At 49.6% G+C, this 22,201-nt stretch overlaps 1 protein-coding gene and 1 pseudogene across 1 annotated transcript in view; both read right to left on the minus strand.

Moving 5' to 3' along the window:
• The window catches only part of SDK1 (sidekick cell adhesion molecule 1), an 826,099-nt gene that overhangs the window by 235,856 nt on the left and 568,042 nt on the right, over positions 1–22,201 (minus strand). The window lies entirely within an intron of this gene.
• LOC101285849 (cytosol aminopeptidase-like) lies at positions 2,339–6,792 on the minus strand (annotated as a pseudogene).

The raw sequence follows: 22,201 nt of genomic DNA on the forward strand, positions 1-22,201 counted from the left end.
CCTGCGCCCTCCCAGATTCACCACACCCCTTTCCCTTCTTCCCCTATCAAGTCTTGCCCAACCTTCACCCGGGCGCGACTTCCCTGGCCCCTTTCTCTCGGACCAGTGCACCTCGCCCGGGAGCGCTCCCTGATAAAGCTCACCCGAAGCTTTCCTCTGTTTCGCGGTGCCGTTTGTTAAGATCCGACCGTACACATTTTAGTGGGTTTTTACTTCTTTTTTAAGTGAGAGGAGGTCATGGATGTGTATTTTTAAACTGCCAAGCTGACTTTTCTACCAATTTTTTTCCCACGTTCAATTTTTAGAAGAGAAATGCAAAGAAGACTATCTGGGCATTTTTAAAAGAATAAAATGACCTCTTCATTTCTGGTACTCGCACGATGTCTAAGATATAATGAGCACTGAACAAATACTCAATGATTGGTTAATTTTTCATAAATATTCTACAATAATGAGCCACTACTACCACCACCAGGAAAATTACCCTCTCCTTCAGGGTTCCGCATTAAAAAACATTTTTAAAATACCATATGCCAACGTATTAAGAATTATTTCCAAGAAGAACGAAAACAAAATGGGCAGTGGGAGGGAAACTGTACTTCACCAAGTTCCCACACAGCCGCTCAACATTCTGTTACGTGTTTACATTTACAAATGTTGCCCAATTTAGTCTAACAACAAGCTATTAAGATAGCTATTAGCATCCCCCTTTTATAAGATAGCTATTAGCATACCCCTTTTATAGCTGTTAGCATCCCCCTTTTAGTCAAAGTCACATGACTAAACATGGTAGAGAATGGGTTTTAAATAGAGGAATGTCTTCATCCAAAGTTCATAAGCCTTCTTTTATATAACGATGTTTCCTCCTAATAAAAACTTTGGTTGTGCTCAGTTAACCAGAAATTAAATTAACTAGAACACTCCTTCCCCTGAGCATTTCCTTAATTGAGACTTTACTGTAGCGTTTTCAACTGAGCATTTCCCAGGTTGGTTTAGGTGGCTGGGAGGTGCAGACATCGAAGCAAAAGAGGATTTCTGCCGAGGTCAGCAACCGTGGGTGCTAGGTAGCTTCAAAGGCAGAAAGGCGAGTGCTTTGTAGTTCTGGGAAGAAAGGCTTCAGGCAGAGGGAAATGGGGTCTACTCCTAGTCAGTTCCTCCCACATGAACCCCTTAATCACTGGAGAGGCTGAGTAGAGAGGAGCTGTCCAGGTTGCATTTAATTAAAAAGTACATTTAAAGAATATCAAATCTCTCAGACAGAAAAAAAAAAAAAAAAACGTTCAAAGTCTACCAGAACTGCTAAGCTGTGGAATTACTGCAGATAAAGTAGGACGAATGGCACACAGCCTGCTTCCCTGCAGTCAACACAGTGCCGGTGGTGGGACAGCAGCGTGAGGATAAAGGGCGTGTCACCTGGACCCAGGGTCAGAAGCACAGGGACAGGCGGCAGGTGGTGACCGAGACCTGGAAGGAAGGAGCCAGCCCCGCGGTCATCTGGGCGCAGAGTCAGAAAGTCAAGCTCTGGAGACGGAGGTGGGCAAAGGGACAGGCGGGAGGTGGTGACCGAGACCTGGAAGGAAGGAGCCAGCCCCGCGGTCATCTGGGCGCAGAGTCAGAAAGTCAAGCTCTGGAGACGGAGGTGGGCAAAGGAGGACACAGGAGCTCAGCCAAGTGATGGCAGGAGCCTGGGGGTTGGGAGCAAGAGAACCGCATTTAGAATCCAGTGGAAATACCCTGGCTCCCAGCGGGAAGCAAGTGACTCAACTTCTCCGAGCCTTATCTTCCTAATTTGTAAAATGATGCCCGTCTCACAGGGCCATTCAACACAGGAGTATACTTTTGACACTCTCACTTTCGACGTATGTTTGTATGTTACACGACGCACATCAGACAGTGTGTGGCACACAGGACGTGCTTCGGAACTCGAGGCCGCAGCACCGCGGTGAAGGGGAGACTGAGGCCCTCAGTGCCTGCTCTGCCCCAGGGCTTCCCGTCTCTGCCAGGACGGCCTCCCCGCAGACGCTCTGAAGGCCCGTGCGCCCTGGATGTGAGGCTGCGGGGTGCTGGACCTCGAGGGAAGGCCCGCAGCCCTGCTCGCGGCCCGGGAGGAGCGAGCCCGCCTGCAGGCTTGGGGCCCACACGTCCCCACACGCCTCCTCATGGAGGTCTCCACAGCTCACTGAAAACACAGCCTCTTTCTTTCAAAAAATGAGCCTATGCCCTGAAAGTGGAATTTTCCAGAACATCTGAGAAAGCAAATCCCTCGTTTGGGCTTCCTCTGTCAGAACCGTCATCTTGCCCGTCCTGCTTCCGAGGCGAGCGCTACCGGCCACGCGCCTCAGGGGATCTCCGCGGCCAAACCGGCGAGGCTGCGGCTCCCCGCTCTGTTCCCTCCGTGGAGCTGGGGGTTGCCCTGGCTGCCCGGAAAATAACGAGCTCAAAGGCCCCCTCCACCGGGAGATGCTGAGGCACATCTGCCCGGAGACACACAAGCGTGCAAGACGAGCCAACCACACGGGCACACGTATTCAACCAGGGGCAACCCCGATCCGGGAAAGACGGGGCGGCGGCAAAGGCCACGGCCCCCAAGACTCCGGAGAACCTCGGCTCTCCAGTTCCTAGTGGGTCCAGATCTACAGGGTTCTCACTTAGGTCAGAAGAGGGTCCCGTCCAGAAGCAGCAGCTAGTGGCGCCTCCAGGACCTTTCGAAACCTCCAAGTGTTCCTGCTCCAAAACAAGTGGTCTAAAACTTGTAGGAACAAGAGAAAAATAAGGTTGAGAACACACACGGGAGTCAAGGCCTTAGGAAAGCCCTCAGTGCTGAGCCACAGGTTCCTCGGTGTTTTCTGAAAGCTTTTTTCAACATCCAATAATGATGATATTTATTGGTTGCATTGACCAGATGACGTAAACAATTACAGACATGCTTTAAAATTCAGGCAACTGGCTATCTGGGCAGAGCAAGAAGTGACCCGTCTCGAGCCAGGGCCACGGGTGCCGGCTCTCACCTCACTGCAGTGTCCCGATTTGCGGGGAGATCTGTCCACCTTCTGGAATAAGGAGGGGCGGATGTGTTATTCATCTTTGCACGGAGCAAAGTGCCTGGGCTGTAAGAGCCCTTCTGTGAGCGCTTGTTGAAGGAAGAATTAAGTCTTGTCCAAACAGAGCACGGCTGGTTATTATTACCAGCTCTTTATCGCTACAGGATGATAACGACAGGAGCAAGTACCTCTTATTTCCAGGCACTGCGCGAGCGTGGGGAATAGGAGAGTTAACTGCAGGGGGTCAGAGGTCAGCGACGTCAAGGAGGTCTGGGTTTAGCAGAGGAAGAGAGTCACGTCAGAAGAGCAAGCAGCTGGTGGTGGGGTCAGGAGAGCCGAGGGGAGGGACGCGGCAGGATGCGGGGTCGGGAGTGCTGCGAGACTGATTCTTCCAGGGGAATTAGGAAGGGCTTGAGCCCGGCCCTTGGAAGATGGACAGTATTCACCAGGCAGAGGAGGGAAGGAAAGGCATTCCAGGAACAGGGAAAAAAGAAAGTGGAAACCGGGTTGGCTTGTTTGGAAAACTGTCAAGTGGTTCTTGAAGGTTGAGGGGAAACTGGGGCCTGGGAGTGACCCCAGAGGAGGCTGTCAGGGGAGGGGGGCCATGCTACCAAGTTTGGACTTTATCCAGTAGGGAATGGAGAGCCACTGAAGGCCCTTGAGGAGGAAAGTGGTGACGGAGACCGTGCGGGGCTGTTGCGGGCGTCGGCGGGGGGAGAAGAGGGGCCGACGGCAGCTGGGTGTGCGCGGGGAAGCTCTCCCGGCTTCTGGCTCCGGTGGTTTGGGTGGATGGCGGAGCAGCTCGTAAGAGTGAAAGCTCAGGAGCAAGAAGGGTTGGGGTGATGATGCGGGCATGTGAAACTGGCGGACAAGGGGCCCGGGGGTGTCCACGTGGGCAGGAGCACTGGCTGGTCAGCGGCACGAGAGCTCGGGGATGAGCACGGAAGACAGGGCTTGGAGGGCCCCCAGGCGGCTGGAGTCTCAAAGGGCAGGCACAGGAAGCGCACATGGATGGGATAATTGGCGGTCGGGGCAGCGGAAGAAGGAGGAGAAAGACATGATGACACTAAGGAAAGAGGCTGCTGTTCCTTCCAAATGAACAGGAATCTCACACGGACAATCAAGGTTGCTTCTGCCCAGTTTCTGAAGATGAATCTTTGAGTTTCCCTCCTAGGACAATTACTAAGGAAGGCGGAGCTATATATATAAGTAAAAATCCTGACCTTCCCCAAAAAGCGTTTCATTGTGCCACGGAGCACACTAGTAGACACTGCAGAGCTCGAGTCACTCTTTTGTTCGGTTCTATAGCTCAGCTTCTACAAACAGGCTGCCTAGGGCCATTCTCAACCGCTTTCTGGCAATAAAAAGCACAATTTAATTGGTCAGTCTCTTATGATTCTTGACCTTCTTCCATGCACAGCAAGGTACACGCGTGCCCTTTTGGGGGATGGGTGAAACAGCTCCAAGACATTTTACTTAAAGAAAATCAAGTGGCTTTTCTTTTCTTTCTTTTTTTTTAAAATAAATAAATTTATTTTAAAAAAAAAGAAGAAGAAAGCTCTACTGCTTTCTGCTCTCCCACTTATTACTTGGTGACATCGCAGGCATGTTACTAATCCTCTCCTGTGCCTCATTTTCCTCATCTGTAATGTGGGGATAATAGTACCGCCTCACCTACTCAAGCTCATCACTGAGTGCCCCAAAGTGATTATTAACATTGAGACCCAACTTAATTACTTAGTTCATATAACACAGCCAGAAGAGACAAGTTATATTATAGCATCACTGGGTTTATAATAATATATAAGTAAATATCAGAGCCACACCAGGGAGCACAAAAAGTTAGATTTATTGTTTCTGACAACTGCATAGCGACTTTTAGTTTGTTCATTATTCCCAGCATCACAAATCTGAAATACAATTTTGCTCCTCAGTTACAAACAAATACTCTGAAAAGTGATTAGGTAGCTTTTAAAAAATCATCATTATTCATTTAAGCTAGAATATCTTAAAAATCTTTGCCAGGCAAGATATTAGCTTGACCTTTATAAACCTCTGCATAAAGTGAAAAACCAATCAAGGCATACAGATTTCATTTTGTTCTATGTTTTTAAATACCATCCCTTGTTTCCCTTGAGAGATTTTGATCTATTCATTCAAAAGTATTCTGAAGCTCTACTGCCCGTTTAAGACAGAATGAAGGCATTCTAGAGCATCTGAACTGAGTGCTGTCTTGACGGAACCGAAGCAGGAACTCCATCAGGGTCCTCGCGGGCCTCCCAGCCATGCCTTTGCACAGGTAAGGAACCATCTTTGTTGGTCATCACTCCTGCTATGTCTACATGCGCCCACTTAGGATAGTCACAAATTCTTTCCGAAATGCTGCAGCCGTCCATGCTCCTGCAGATCTGTATTTTCCAATGCTATTAACATCAGCTAGTTGGCAACCTACAATCTGTGTTGTGTAAGGTTCAAAGACACGCATCCTCCAGACACGGTCTCCCGTTTCAATGCTGGCCTCAAATAGTTTGTTCCACAGCCAGGAAGAACTGGTAAAGACCCCAGTGGCACCGGACCCCAAAGCTGCATCCATGGCACCTGTCAGGGTGGCGGCACTGATGACGACCTTTGGGTTAAAAGCGTGCGCGTAGCAGAGCACATCGGCCAGGAGTCGTCTCCCCTCAGCAGCAGTGTCATCCACCTGTATGGTCTTCCCGGTCTTGGGTCTAACAACATCCCCAGGCTTGTTGGCCTTCCCGCTGGGCATATTTTCACAAAGAGGGGCCAAACCTACGACGCTGAAGGGCAGGTCGAGCTTGGCGGCAGGCACGATGGCTGAACAGACATTGGCGGCTCCTCCCATGTCAGCCCTCATGAGGTCCATGTTTGCAGCTGCCTTGAGGGAGATGCCACCACTGTCAAAGCTAATCCCCTTCCCAAAAAACACCAAAGGAGGGTCACCTGCATTGCCTTTGTAGTGAATTTCCAGGAAGACTGGAGGCTCTTCGGACCCTCTGGCCACACTGAGGAATGACCCCATTTCCTGTTCCTCGATCCAAGGCTTGGGTCTGATGTGGACGTCTGTTTCACTACTAGCACTTTTGAGATTCTTCTCAGTAATTCCGGAAAATCTGGTTGGCATCATCTCATTGGCGGGCGTCTCACCAAGTGGCACGCCAGGTTCTGCCCGGAAGCAAAGAGGACTCCCCTTTGCCAGGCCTCCTGATACCCACTTCCATGAAGCCAACTTCTTTTTCTGCGTCAGGTCGTCATACTCGTAGAGCCCAGGCACCACTCCTCACGCATGGGCGTCTCCGCAGGGGTCCGCCTCCACGGACGGGATCTCCGGGTCCTGAACCTGTCTGCACCCCGCTGCAACAGCGGCTCTGATGTTCTCTTTGCCTTCGTGCCGGTTTTCCTGGTCATCAACTCCGGCCGTCTTTTTGCCGAGGCCAACCACACCATGCTGGAGAAGCCCTCATGCTGACCATAAACGGTTTGGGTTTTGCCTGCCTTCAGGGGTGGTCCAGATATGTTCAAGAGATCTCTCAGCTTTCCAGACACCAATTTATTAAAATTCTCTCCTGCGCTTATAAACTGGGGCACATCATCTGCTTTTTCTTTGCCACAGATTCCTAAAACAAGGCCCTTCGCCTTGTCTGCGGCGGCTGGACCGGGTCCCCAGAAGCGCTTCCCGCTCAGATGTCGGACGGGCGACTCTCGCGGCAGCCGGAAGAGGCAGCAAGAGCATCTTTTCGGCTCGGCCCCCCGGCACCGCCCTCCACCAAGTACGTGGAGCAAGGAGGGCGAGTGCGCGCCTGGGAGCCCGGCTTTCGTGGGGGGGGGGGGGGGGCGGGGCGGGGGGCGGTGGTTGGGCTCCAGTGGCTTTTCCACTCATCAGTTGCTTTTGCAACCCTTCGGAGTCTGTCATCTTTCTCGGAATTTTAAATTAAAACGGCCTGGCAAAGGGATTAAGCGCTCTCCTGCCTGCAAAGCATCTCAGCAGGTGTGTCTGACCGCTTGCCACCGTGGGAGCTGGCGTCTTGATAGCTCAGATCCTGTAGAGCTGAACCCTCCAGGGCACGTACGTTTTAAGAGACTAGGAGAGAGAGGTGTGTGTGTGTGTGTGTGTGTGTGTGTGTGTATATTATATATATAATCTCCAAGAACCCATAGAAATTATTACTTTTGTTGTTGTTAACATGTGCTACAGTAAAAGGTGTATAGGCAATAGGCAAACCAGGTCATTCCCTCAGATTCCAAGAGGTGAGTTTCTCAAGGCAGAACCTGGGCAATTTTAAGACGCACTTTATTGTGAAAAGTGAAATAAACAGCATGAATTTTCTCCTGATTGGAAAACTCTTGTTCACCAAATAGAAAGTCCCTCCCACCTTTCACTTTCCCCAAACCCACTTTTTAGTTTCTGCGCCCCTGGCTCCCGAACGGGCGAGGCAGGCGTGTAAATTCCTGCGTTAATAATCCCTTGTGTGTGGAGCTGCCGAAGAAGACTCTCCTATCCTTCTAAGTGCTGTGTGTTTAATCGCTCAGTGAGCGAGAACCCGCTCACAGCCGCGAAGGCACTGGGCAGTGCCGCTGGACGAGCCCAGTCCCAGAAGCCCTGCTGCTCCCTCCGAGGAGAGTCTGCACCGGCCGACTCACTTCTTGTTTACTGTACAACGGTGGGAGGGGACACAGCCGTATACCCCATTCACAATTTTACCTTTACGTGTACTCCCATTTTTATCTCAATACTCTTCTGGACTTTTCTATTGACGAGAGAGGATAAATAAAATAATGTGACAGCTTGACAAACAATCCAGCAGTTTCTTTTCTGCTCATTTATAACATGTTTGAAAACTTGCACCTTTGGAAATCAATGGAATGTTACAAAGAATGTATTTTCATCAGCAGAGGAAAATGAAGGTGATAAAAGGCAACTCTGCAGCAGGCCTATTCGTTTATTTATTGATTGATAGAACACAGAACAGGAGTGTGGATTTAGGAACTGCATGGCTGGACCCTGGAGCGATCCAAACGTACAGAGACAGCAGCTTTCCATTCAAGCATATAAACGCATAACCTACCGTTTAATGCAAAAGAACCACAACCAAGAGAGAAACTGGGGCCGTGTGTAGTTTGGGTGGGACAGAGAAGTAAGAGGGTGTTCTTCAGGAAGTTAGGTCAATTTTCCAAACGGCCTACTGAAATTATTGAGAAGGTACCTAGGCACAACAGCAGATCACTTTTAGCTTCAGTGAGAAATGCCCTTGAATAATTTTGCCAAACGTGCCAACCTGGGCGTGGAGCCCAAGCCCACCGGGGCGACTGATGCCCGTCTGAGGCTATTAGCAAGGACAACGGGGAACTGCAGGACCCCTTGGCAAGGGCCCTCTGAAGCCTTGGTCCCTTCCAGCTGCAGCTGGCGGAGTTCCAAGGAAAAGGTTTTTCTCAAAGTTCCCATGAGACACAAAGTATTTAGAGGTTGGTAGATCTGCAGGAAGAACACCACTGCCTTGAGCAACCTCGAGCAGAGAAATCAAAACCACATCTGGTTTCTTTAGTGACCATAAAGCCATCATTTGGAGGACCGGAGCTACGCTGACGGGGGCCTCTGCCTCCGCAGGCTGGGGGGCCCTCTGACGATGGCGAGCCCACCCCTCCCAGCCGAGCTCTTCCCCTTGCTCCGCGCTCCACGGGACCCTCCACTCACTATGCTTGTTTGGTTTGTGTCTGTCTCTCCCCGCAGGAGACCAGGAGCACAGGCACTTGCGTCTGTTCTGTTTTAGCCACTCTCTCCAGGCCTGCACAGTGCCTCGTGCACAGCAGGTATCCAGTGAGTATCTGTTGACTGAACACGGAGAGAAGGGCTTGGGTTCCTGTGCTTCACCCGCCGTGTGGAGGGCGCTCTCTGAAACATCCCAGCCGCCCTCCTCCGACCTGAGCGCCTCCGCCTGCGACAACTTTCCCCATTCCTACCCCCCGCCTGCACTGCAGCCTGCCGAAGTCCACCATCCATCGGGGCCAGGGAGCATGCCACCTCCTCCAGGAAGGCTTCCCAGGCCCTCAGTTAAAGTGCCCTTCCCTCTCGGTACCTGCTGCTGCTTTTTAAAAGTTGTGGCTAAATATACATACCATGAAATGTACCATTTTAACCATTTTTAAGTGCACAGAACCGTGGCATCAATTTACACCGTTGTGCAGCCGTCCCCAGCATCCCTTTCCAGAACCTCATCTCCCCAGACTGAGACTCTGTCCCCATTAGACACCTGCTCCTCATCCCTTCCTCCCCAGCCCCCTCCCCCTCTCCTGCTCTCTGTCTCTGTGAGTTTGACTCCAGGTACCTCACGTAAATGGAATCACACAGTATCTGTGAGTTTGACTCCAGGTACCTCACGTAAATGGAATCACACGGGATTTGTTCTTTCATGACTGGCTCAGTTCACAGAGCGTAATGACTTCAAGGTTCATGTATGTGGTAACATGGATCAGAATTTCATTCTTTTTTAAGGCTGAATAACGGTCCATTGTTTGGATGGACCATATTTCATTTATCCATTCATCTGCGGATAGACACTTAGGTTGTTGCTTCCGCCTTTTGGCTGTTGTGAATACTGCTGTTATGAACATGGGTGTGTGAGTATCTGTTTCAGTCTCTGTTTTCAGTTCTTTTGGGTATATATCCAGAAGTAGAACTGCTGAATCAGATGGTAATTCTGCGATTGTTTAAGGACACATCATACCATTTTCCACAATGGCTGTGCAATTATACACTCCCACCAGCAAGGCAAAAAAGAGTTCCAACTTCTCCACACCCTCACCAACACTTGTTGTTTTCTCTTTGTGTAGATTGTCTTCAAAGTAGCCGTCCTAATGGGTGGGAGTGGTGTATCATTTGATTTGATTTCCCTACTGATTAGTGAAGTAGAGCATTTTCCCATGTGCTCAATTAGCCATTTGTATGTCATCTTTGGAGAAACATCTATTCCAGTCCTTTGCTCAGTTTTTTTTTTTTTTTTTTTTTTTTTTTGTGGTACATGGGCCTGTCACTGCTGTGGCCTCTCCCGTTGTGGAGCACAGGCTCCGGACGCGCAGGCTCAGCGGCCATGGCTCACGGGCCCAGCCGCTCCGCGGCCTGTGGGATCTTCCCGGACTGGGGCACGAACCCACGTCCCCTGCATCAGCAGGCGGACTCTCAACCACTGCGCCACCAGGGAAGTCCCTTTGCTCAGTTCTCAAATCAGGTTGTTTGTTTGGTTGTTGAGTTGCAGGAGTCCTTTATATTTTCTGAACATTAATCCCTTATCAGGTGTAGGATTTACAAGTACTTCCCCCTATTCCACGGGTTGCCTTTTCGCTCTGTTGATAGTGTCCTTCGATGCACAAAAGTGTTTAATTTTGATGAAGTCCAATTCATCTATTTTTTCTTTGCCTGTGATTTTGGTGTCGTATCTAAGAAATCACTGACAAATCCAATGTCATCAAGCTTTCCCCCCTGTTTTCTTCAAGGAGTTGGACAGTTCTCGGTCTCAGCTGTCGGTCCTTTGACCCGCTCTGAGCCTGGACCTGGGGTACGCGGTGTAAGGCACGCAGTGTACTTTCCACGCTTGGTTACTATCGCTCTGGAGCTGGTGTTGCCCACGCCCTGCCCACAGTCTCTGTCACCTGCCGCTTACTTACAAACCCACGACTTTCTGCAAACACCTGCCAGTTCCTATCTGAGGTCATTCTCTGGCCAGGGGTATGACTGGCCTACAAGGGTGAGGTGGAGAGATAAGCCTGCATGCCTGGACGTTAATGTCCCTGGAAGTCGTTCTCAAGGAATAAAGCATGGGAGCTGATGAATAAATCCCTGCACTTTCTCCCTCAGTCAGCGACACTACGGTGGCTTCTATGCAGTCTCCCTGAGGCTCCTGGGGGACCCAGGACAGATGTTCACTGAGGGGATGGGCTCACTCACTGATGCACCTGCACTGATATCTTTCCCTTCTCTGTCTCCTTTGCCCACTCCTTTGCCCATAGTTCCTGGGACCACCGCTAACTAAACGCCTGGACCCACATTTTCACTGAACCCACACGCTCTGCTTCTGGGGGAAAGTGAGACAAACCTTGGTCTCCTTCAGACCAGGGCACCTGTACAAGCACACATCTGCCCCATCCACTGTAATCTCCTTAAGGTGTGCGATTCTTAGTCTTCAGAGCCTCTGGAAACAGTCAGTGCCTAACAGATGCTTGCCAGATCGAATTTCCAAACAGACACCAATATCTGTTCCTAAAATAATCAAATCTCTTCCCAAGACCAGAGTTTTGCATGTAAGTTTCTGGAGAGTAGCACAGCTCTGCTCCTGAGACATGTTTATGACCCTCTGTCAGGCTCCAGTCCTGCTGAACATCAGATTGTCTTTACATAGCATGAATCACAAACAGAAGCTGTAACTGGAAAAGTGTCTCACAGATAAAACCCAGAACAAAGAAATGCAATCCTGAGTCCCTGGAGAAAACAGAAAATTATCTTAACAAACGCTGTGAGCACATGAGAGAAAGAAAAGAGAAAAAAAAGGAGATAAATAAGAGAGAAAGGGGCCACAGTATGTTAAGCAGAATATATCAGGAAAACCACAGTTGTGCCCTCCTCCTTAAAACACAATAAAGATCTTTAGAAAACCAGACTAAATTGAAGTTATTTTCCTTGCTACAGATACCACTGTTCAACTCACAGACTAGGAATTACGGCAATTGAAGCTGAAAGTAAATTCATGGTCTAGTTATAAAGACGCCTGCTCGGGAAGCCAGACCGCAGGTGAACACTCCCAGGGCTGTTACTTTCGGAAGACTTTGTTTGACTGGAACAACATACAACTGAAAGCTTTGTATTCTACAGCTCCCCCAGCCACGTGAAAACACAAAGAGCTGAGGGGCCAACAGTTTGAGAAACAGGTTTCTCAATGTTTCAGCTCCTTCCCAGAAGGGGCACCCCACAGACCAACAGATGACCTTCTTTTTATTTTTTCATGTAAGACTGATATCCTAATAAAACCTCTCACTTACATATTTAGTGTTTCATAAAACTGCAATGCCGCAAGGTGGTTATACCCAGAACTGGAGAAATATTTTATCGAGCGTGTGGTATTTTCTTCTGTTTCCCACCTTAAATGCCAATGTTCATACAAATATATTGATGAACACTTCCTCTGCTGTGTTTTTAGGTAATCAATTTCTTATTTATTCCATCTTAGAAGAGAGCAAACTCTGAGGCAGGAAATCCTGCAGGTGTCCTAACCAGCACAGAGCAACCGAGAGTACTACATGTTCCAAAGCAATAAACGGTAAGTAAACAACCTGATGGATAACCATGTCCACCAACCATATTCATTCCAAGCTAATTCTAGGAATAGGACCGTATTCTGTTTCCTAACATTAGGATCAAGGAGCATTTCTCTCTGGAGGATGGAGTGAGGACTTTACCCCAGCTCATCTCTAGGTGGGCCAGGCAGGGCTGTATCTCTACCAACATGGCGGGGCTGACCGCTCCCAACGTACCAGCGCAGGTTCTGGGCTCGGTCTATTTGGAGATTCATCATTCTGACTGGAGAGCGCTGGCCCCAAGAAGAATAAATAATCAGGCTGGGGACGTTCAGCTAGAGAGCAGCACCACACACAACCTGAGCGCACAGGTGAGACAGGAGTGGGGGGTCTTGGCTTGTGTCTTGGTCTAACTCTCTCCCTCTCACTCCTGCTCACGTGTGCGCTCTCTCTCCCCTGTCTCCGGAAATTTGGTGGGTCCTTGTCCTTGATGGGGAGCACAGCAGACAAGACCACAGAATGAGCCGGGGCACAGGGAGGCTTCGATAGTGACGGATGAGAGCTCGTAACTGTGGAGGAATCTCCCCTTCTGTTTTCCCATCTCTTTTCTTTTTGCTAGTGTTGCTATATCAGAATTACCCTTGGGTGTCACAACAGAGGTACAAAGAAATCAGGAAATCTTAAGAGAAGAAAATATTTCTCTTCCTGTCTGCCCTAGCTTCCTTTAAATGAATAAAGTCAGTCCCACAGCGCAAGAATAGAGTCCTCAGCGAGAACAAGACATTTTCTGATATGACCCGAGGTTATCTATTTAAGCCAACTGCTCCCCTACTCAATCTGCTAGGAAGCAAGTTTTTTTCTTTTTTTTAAATGTCAACACAGTCTCATTTACATTTTGGTCTAAAATCAACACCAACAATAAATCTAAGGTTGATGACAGAAAGAGGGAGAGTATATGAAGAGCAGAAGCTGTGGATATGAAGAACTAAGCCCACCAAACGCAGCCAGGATCCCGCTTAAGATAAATACTTAAAATTAATTACTGCAGGTGTTATGAGAGGGGAGTGCGCTGCTGGTAGAAACATAGGACGTCTGTTCACATAACCTGGAAGGCAGGTGAATAAAAAATAATCTCCTAATCCCATGTATGGGCTTGTTCAAATATACTAAGAAAGAAGCTGGCCGTTGTGGGCCTGTTTAAAACGTGGAAGGGTGATGATTACTCAGCAAATCGGGACAGTGCAAACTATCAATTCAAACAAATAAGCACTTAGCGTGTTTCACACACTTAGCAGTCTGCTGTAGTTTTAAAGCAGCATGGCCACTCAGCTTTCTGCGTGACAGCACGAATAACAGATTTAGAGAGAATTTATAGGAGATCCAAAAGTAATTATGGCAAATCTTTAAACAACAGGCACTTCCACCGAACCTCTCCCAAAGCTTCCAATAAGACGATCCATCTGTTTATTTAAATCTACCTTAGTGTCTGGTCAATCCATGGAACTGCTCATTTATTGGCAGTGAAATGCCCCCAGAAGCTTGCACAGAGGGGGAGACAGAACGGAACTGGAGCTAGGACAGTGTCTCTTTAACCAGCATGGGATCAGTCAGCACACAGATGTGGGTGGAACTCACGGAGGAAGGCAGAGGGGAGCTTAAGGAACTTAGAATCCACCCCACATGCCTGGATAGAGGCAAGAATCTTCCCCCAAATTACTTCCCCCCAAAGTGGGAGCTGCCTTTGGTTGAGTCCTCTAAAAGTCTCTCAGATGACAAACGCTCCCTTTATTTCTTTGTTTTGAAAATTAAGTACTGCTTGGGAAAGACACATTAGCCTAAAATAACCCCAATTGAAACATGTGGTGGTTACCTGGAAGGAATCAGTTTTTAGAAAGATGTAGAAATTTAACATAGGGTTAGTAATTTGCTCCCACTTATAAGTGTTGGTTATCGTTCTGAAAGGCATTTAAATATCATTTGGAAAAGCAAAATGTTAATGTGGTACATCAACACTGTTGGATGCTACCCAGCAGTAAAAAACGCCAAGGAAGCTCTTTATAGACTGATATAGAAAGACCTCTAAGATGTACTGATAAATGAAAAAGCAAAGTGCTGAACAGCAAATATGACACGTTCCTTTTGGGGTAGGAGAGAAGGAGGAAATAAGACTATGCATGCATATTTGCTGTTATTTACATAAAGAAAAATAATGGAATAAAAATAAAAATAAGTCAGTAAGACAGATGCAGGAATCATTTTTCTTTTACAACTAGGCTTTTCTAAGAAATGGCTATAGATAAGCCCTTCTAAATGATGATAAAAATACAGATCAAATATATTTATAAACATACTTTTCTTCTTCTAAACCTGGTACAGAATTTATTTCCCTCAGAGTGTCTTTTCTGATTAATTAATTTCAACCCACTCACTAATTAGCTTAATTTGACATCAATATTTTCAGTTTCCAAAACACCAAAAAACCACGTACAGTTTTACAAACATTCTTAAGACCTTTTTATTTATATCTTCTAAACTGGTGCTTCTCAAACCTTCATATGCACACAAGTCATCTGGGAGCCTGTTCTAAAGCAGCACGTCTGGGTAGAGCTAGATCCCACATCACTCAGCTCCCAGGTGAAGCCTGTCCTGCTGCCTGTGCTCTGACAGCAGAGCTCTCACTAGTTAGAAGGAGAAGATCATGCTTTTCAGCACATGGTGAGTTTTCAATACATATCAACCGACTCATTGCTCCTCAGAGTGGCGCTGGGACCTGCAGTACAGACCTCTTCTGGGAGCCGGTTAGAGGGGCAGAGTCTTGGGCCATACCCTGGGCCTACTGAATCAGGACCTAAATGTTAAACTCTCTGAGTGATGTGTAAGCTCATTCAATTTGAGAAGCTCTGTGCTAGGTGATCTTACTCTTCAATTAGGATTATTTTCCCATTTTTATCAATTACATAAAAGAAAACATATAAAAATACTCTGTATTCATGAATGTGACTCAGCAGGAAGTAGTCCTGCTGGGGGTGGAAGGATGCAAGGTCTGGGACAACTACCGGGGAAAAGAGGCAGGAGGAAGCTTGGGGTGAGGCCGAGGATTTCTGCGCAGCGCTGCCATCTCCAGAGACTCTAGAAGCTACCAGTCTGCTGGAACTTCAGTCCTGCGGAGGAGGAAGCAGGTGGAAGGTGGGCTGAGCCTCGGTGATCTGGGTATGCTGGAAGGTCAGGAGAGGACTGACACCACACGGGAACGATTAGAATGCGGACACCGCGGTGTGGAGGAAGGAAAGGAGGCTAGGAGAGGGCTAACAAATTGGGCAGGAGAGATGAGCTAGGGATTGACGAAGTAACAAGGACAAAGGGCAGGAAGAGTGGAAGGGAAGGATGACCATGAACAGAATTAAAGATCCCAAAGGCAGAACATTTTCAGAGATGATAAGGATTACAGCACATTTATGAACTGCTGAGTGCGGGCCAGACTCACTGTGCTACTCACTGTGTGTCCATGATCATGTCTGTTTCTATTGTTCACATTTTGACAGATAAGGAAACAGACTCACAAGGTGGCTTTCCTGCCCAATGTCACAGCACAGAGCTGGATACACACCCAGGGCTTTATGACTAGAATCTGTGCTCTTAACTCCTACCCCATCCTAACCCCAATGAGGAGGTCCCAGGTGTGGTCACACACAAGTAGCAGAGATAAAAGTCCATAGAGAGAAGGCTGAGAAATCCTGTGGCCAGAGTGGTCATTTCAAATGCTGAACTCAGGCCAATCTTCCTAGAACCCAGGCTCGTCACACTCAGACCCTGATAACTGCTCCAGGACCCGCCACTTTGAGTCTACACACCCCTACCTTGCGTGGGAGACATTATCATGGTTCACAGTATGTTGAGCTCTCTGCTCCTTCTAGATATGAGGGGAGGATCCTTCTCTTTTCCCAATGAGTTAGGTGTAGGTACCAGTTAGCCATGTATCGATAACTGGTTTTGGCCCATGAAATGTGAGTGGAAGGGATCTACGTCCTTTCCAAGCAGATGCATTCAAGTGCCTCTGTGCGACCCCCTGTGCCCCTGCAGTGAACCTGCGGACACGCCACATCTTAGAACACTGACACACTTGACAGCCTGGGTCTGAGCACTGTACAGTGCACAGACTCCTCTCCCACACAGAACCTCTGCTGCACATGCAACGTGAGTGAGAAATAAACTGTGTTGTTTAGGCCCCTGAGACCTTCAGGTTGTCTTTATTGCAGTGTTCCTCTGTCTACCCTGACGGATTCACTCGGCTTCCAAGAACCCCCCTAGTCCATTCCCCCCAAATAGTATGACTGTGTTCTCCACTTCTCCCCAGCATCCCTCCTCAACTCTGGTCATGCTGGTTTCCTCGCACCTGGCCCGTATCCGCCCCTCCACCCCTCCCAACCGATCTACGAATGACCTCATAGGCCATCTAGTTCCACAGACATCCTTCAAGGGCCAGACCAAACTCCCCCACCTCTGAAATTTTCCCTAATCACTCTGGCCCTTCTTCCAAATCCATAAGACCCTCACAGAACCCATTACACAAGGTAACACTTCAATAAACATTTTGTTCAAAGGAATTTAGAAGACCAGCTCCGCCGCCTTGTCTAAAAATGCCAACAGAATCCTGAGATTAACCTTCAGAACACCCCTGGGAGTGGGGGAAACACGGCACTACTTGTATGTTCCTTGTAGGTTAAGGCACAAATCTGGAACGCCCTGCTGGTTGCTGGTCTCCAGAAAAGAAGGGCAGGAAGGTTTGAGAAGGACACACAACAGCCAGGGCGACGGCACAGGCGGGGCCGTCTGGTCTGTGAAGGGCACTGCGTTCAATCTGGCAGATGCAGGCTGGGCAGATGGTCACCATCCATAAACCCTGAAGCCTGTGTCCAGGGTCAACAGGGACGGCACCATCGAGTCTCAGCAACGAGGGACAGAAGTCAGGGGCAAGTCTGGACTTCAAGGACACATAAGAGGGCAAGTAGGGGCCAACTCTGCCCAGATCATAGCTTGACCAAGAGTGAAGATAAACACAGTGGTTCCTAGCCCATAATAAGCTTTTAAGGCAGCTTAGACTCCTTTGAGGAAGACTCCTGTGTGTCTAGAGCTGACACTGGCAAGGACAGCTATATCTAATGTCTCCTGATGACACTGAGACAGAGCATCAGATGGGACAGAGAGTTGGGTCCAGCAAGGTAAATTTTATCTTCTTGAAAGAAGTCAGGGCTTCCCTGGTGGCGAAGTGGTTAAGAATCCACCTGCCAATGCAGGGGACACAGGTTCGGGCCCTGGCCCGGGAAGATCCCACATGCCGCGTAACAACTAAGCCAGTGCGCCACAACTACTGAGCCCACATGCCACAACTACTGAAGTCTGCGTGCCTAGAGCCCGTGCTCCACAACAAAGAGAAGCGACCGCAATGAGAAGCCCGCGCACCGCAATGAAGAGTAGCCCCCGCTTGCCGCAACTAGAGACAGCCCGCACGCAGCAACGAAGACCCAACGCAGCCATAAATAAATCAATAAATAAAAGCAACTTATTATTACTTAAAAAAAAAAAAAAGAAGTCACCCTCCACACGGCAGTCTGGCCCAGTGGCTGAGAGGGCATGCGGGGGGAGGTGGGGACACCCCACCTGAGTCTAACTCTTGGCTTCCCACTCGGCTGTGCGAACGTGGACACATTCCCGACCGTCTCCAAGTCCTAGTTTCCTCATCTGGAAAGTGGGACAATAGCTCCTGCCTCAAAGGTTGCTGTAAATGTGAAGATGAAAGGGCATGTGAAGCGTGGGATCCGATCCCAGGTACGGACTGAGGGTGTCTTCAGTGTTAGTTTCTGCGTTTCTATCTGCTGTTGCTGCTGCCGTCATTCTCTGTATTATTGGTCTTTCCAAAGAAAATGTGTCCACTTCTGCTGCTGGGTAGAACCAAAGGTGCATAAAACTGTCTTGCAGCTTGGTATTTTTGGACCTGACCTGTTCTTTGCCACTTTCGAGCAGTTTCTTTTTTTTTTTACTAAAAAAAAGTTTAATCATCATAATCAAATAATATTTGCACATGTAGATAAAATGTGCATTTACTGATAAAATTAACTTGTGAAAGGTTTTTAATTAAGTCGTAGAATTGAGGCAGTTAAACCAAGTAACAGTATTAGCTCACGACATGGAATTCTATACTGAAGAAGTGAAGCAAAGATCTGTTCAACAATCTAGAGAATTCGGCCAAAAAACCCACTTGCACTTTAATCAACTAGCCTCCAGCCCTCTGGATACAGTAGATAATGACTATAGTTTATGTTAGCGGAGAATTCTATTAATTTTCCTATACCTTTTTGAAGTTATATCATGAATGGCTATTAATGCTTCCTAATCAAGACAGAGCCAGTCACTGAAACAATTAACCTATTTCTGAAGGTGCAAATAGAAAGATAATTCATCAGTTCCCTTTTTTTCCCTCTGCTGCAACACTAGGCTGGCTTTTGTCACTAAATACGCTTCTCCTCAGGACTCACAGCAGCTGCTGTCAGCAATAGAGGACACACAGAGCATGTGTTCGTTTAGAAGGGTCATTGCTGTAGTTCTGCGGTGAGGAACAGTCGTTTGTTAACTCAGGTACGAGCCTCAGTCACAACCACGATTTCCACCATCTAAAGACATTAAATGAAGCTAGATTCCTGCAAAGAAATACACCTCAAAATCCCATCTACTTATGAGATTAGAGGGTATTGTTTTTACTGCCGAGCAGATCTCTCTACAGTGACCTAAGGCACGTCCAGACAAGCAAGCTGGACGGGACAGCAGAAGATGGCGCAGACGGGGCACTTCCTGTGCCAGCCAGTGGCTGAACTTCATCCAGAGCCTGGTACACCACACGCCCGCTGAATGACGGTGTCACAGAAAGAGCTCACGCTTGGCCTCCAAGGGCCTTGTGGTTTGTTCCGGCTTTGCTGCCCACTCTCTGACCCTGGCAAGCTTGTTCCCCTCCAGCTTCCTCTTACTACGGGAGAAATGGGGCTGCGCTGCTGTGAGGACTAAGTGAAAGAACGCATGTAGGTGCTTATAACAGCGGCTAGCATGCGGTAGGTGCTCAATAAAGTGAGCGCCTCAAAATACCTAACTACAAAGCAGGAGAAAAACTACAGAACCCAACATCTACTGGATTAAAAAAGGTTTTTTCCGCTAAGTCATGTGACTGCTTTAGAATGTCATACATTTTTTAAAAGATTCTCAAATACCAACATGTTTATCACCTTTTCCATATAATATTTAGTCAGACCTGGTTCATTAAGACCTCAACTTCTGAGCCCCCCAAATCCAAGCTATGAAATCTGAGGAACAAAACGGGGTGAGCCCCCACCTGCCCCTCACGCACAACGTGAGCCGATGGAGAGCCACCGGTGGACGGATCAGGAGCCGGTCTGAGGCCTGAAGCCCAGGACTGAGGACCCCGCTTAAGTCCTAGGAATGACCAGGCTATCGAGACTGACCTTTATGTAAGTTCAGGTCCCCACATGTCCTGTGGGAAATGGGGCTTCTGCCTACTCGCTCCCGAAACGGATTAATCCTGAAAGGATTATTGCTCCTGCTTGACATAAGGGGAGAAGTCAAGTAAGTTGGCCTAGTCACCGAGTTACGAGGTGGCTGGGACGGAAGGTGAACCCAGATCTGTGTGACGCCCCAGCCCGTGTCCCTGACCACCACGCCTCGCTGCCCCTGAGACACACATGGCTGGTATATGACAGCCTGTGCTCTAAGGGGTGACTCTGAAGTCAAAACAATTTAGTGCCATGTCCCTGGAACCAGCCCCAGAGCACCGTTTGCAGAGCACCTACTCTTTGCCAGGCCTTAGGCTACGTGTCTATTCACACATCACCCAGTCACTGTTGACATCAACTGCGTTCTCCCGCCTCCGAGGGTCCTCTCATGGCGAGGAAGGAGTACCATCTACAGGTCTGCTCAGCACCGCGGCCAGTGTTCTTTCTGCCGTAACTCACGCTCCTGTGACCTCCATTCGTGTGTGTTTAAAGAGGCGCTTATTCGGGGTCTGGAGGATTAGAAAAGACACCGTGGCTGTGCCTGGGCAGAGCTGATCCACTCCCCCTGCAGAAGCTCCAAATACTCGTCACAGGCTCGTCTCGGGCCCCTGTACTTTAGGACGCAGAAAGGGGTAAAGTGTTCGTACCGCTTATTACCGTACAAACCTCTAAAACCGCGGAAACACAAAGGACTGCTGAAAACACAATTCCTAAAGGAGAACTTCCACATCATGAATGGGAAGAGGTGGCGCGACGACGGCCCGGAAGACAGGGAGTGCAGGTGACGTGTCCGCGCACAGGGAGGCTGCGCTGGGGGCCCCTCAGCAGACGGGGCGGCACGCGCGGCCTTTCCCAGCAGGCGCTCCGCCCGCTCACCTTCTATTCCGGGACAGCGGCGACCCTCAGGACACCTTCCCTCGGCTGAAGACAGAAGCGAGGTCCTCGCGCCCGAAGAGTCCCTGCGAGGAGCGCGGGCCGGCCCTTCCGAGGTCTGCGGGGTGGGACCCGCGGGGCGCAGGGAGGCCCCCTCCGCTCCACCCCGACCAGCACCGCCGCCTCGGCGACCGGAGTTGGACCGCGGTGGCTTCCGCGCAGGGGACACGCCGAGCCTCGGGGCGCTGTAGCATCACTGGCCGCCATCCCGCCCAGCAGAGCGGGGCAGGGCTCCCTGCCCAGAGTCCCCACGGGGCTCTTCCTCATGTCTAGTGCCGGCCACGTTAAGAGAGGGTGAACCGACCTCGAGGTCTCAGTCCTCTGCTGCAGTGATGTCACCGTCCCCACGGCAAGGGGGTGGTGCCTCCCGTTCTCACGTGGGTCTGAAGCCTCCCAGCCCTGCGCCGCGACACTGGGCTGCTCGCTTTGGTCCGTCATACGCTCAGGAAGAGCGGGTGGCCTCCGAGCTACAGCGGGACAGGGAGAAGGGGAAGGCGCTGGCAGACCAGACCTCGAGGGTCAGTCTGGAGGGCAGCATGTGGCACGTCGTGGAGCGAGTGACAGACTCCAGCTCCCGTCCCCACAAGACCAGCGGGGAAACGACAACGGCCGTAATGAGGAGTGAGAGTCCAGGACCTGAGGTCCCAGACAAGTGGGCTGTTTACGGTGAAGGCTGTGGCCCCTTCACCATAAACTGTCACAAACACGGCAACAAGAAAACAAACATTCTGAGCGGGGAGAGTTATGACAGACAGGAGGAGGGCGATGGGTGGAGAAATTCATTATTACCTTTAGTGCCACTTGGCAAACCTGAAAATTAACACGCCACAGCTCCCTGCGGATGGCTGGTGGGACACTGCAAACTAATCCACAGAGTGGAGGGTCCGCGCGCCTAAGGAAAAGGGCTGCCCCTCCTCGGTCACCTGTCAGCGCCCCTGGAGAAACGTTCTGAGCACTCTTCTCCTCAGCAACAGGCTGAACGTAATAGAACTGAAGGGGATGTGCCGGCATCGGCCTGCGTCCTGCTTGCATCCCGCTTGCTGTCCGACAGCGGCTGTGCGCGTGGCCAGGGTGGCCCGGGATGCACCGCTGGCGGGGGAGGCTGCACCCGTCACCACGCCCAGCGGATGCCTATCCTGCTGTCCTGGCTATGGCACCCCTGGTCAGGAAGGGCCTCCTTTTCCCATTCCCATATGCAGAGCATCATTCTGTCCAAGCCAGGTACAACTGAATGTCTTCCAAGAAATCATCCAGGAGCCAAACTGCACTTTCTAGCACACGTAGCTGTCCTCAGCTCCATCCTCTCTCACACTCCTCACAGGCCACTGCCATCAAGTTGAGCCACTGTTGCTCAGAAACACGTGGGAGCCC

Source organism: Orcinus orca, chromosome 16 (genome assembly GCF_937001465.1).
Source record: "Orcinus orca chromosome 16, mOrcOrc1.1, whole genome shotgun sequence".
Classification (NCBI taxonomy): domain Eukaryota; kingdom Metazoa; phylum Chordata; class Mammalia; order Artiodactyla; family Delphinidae; genus Orcinus; species Orcinus orca.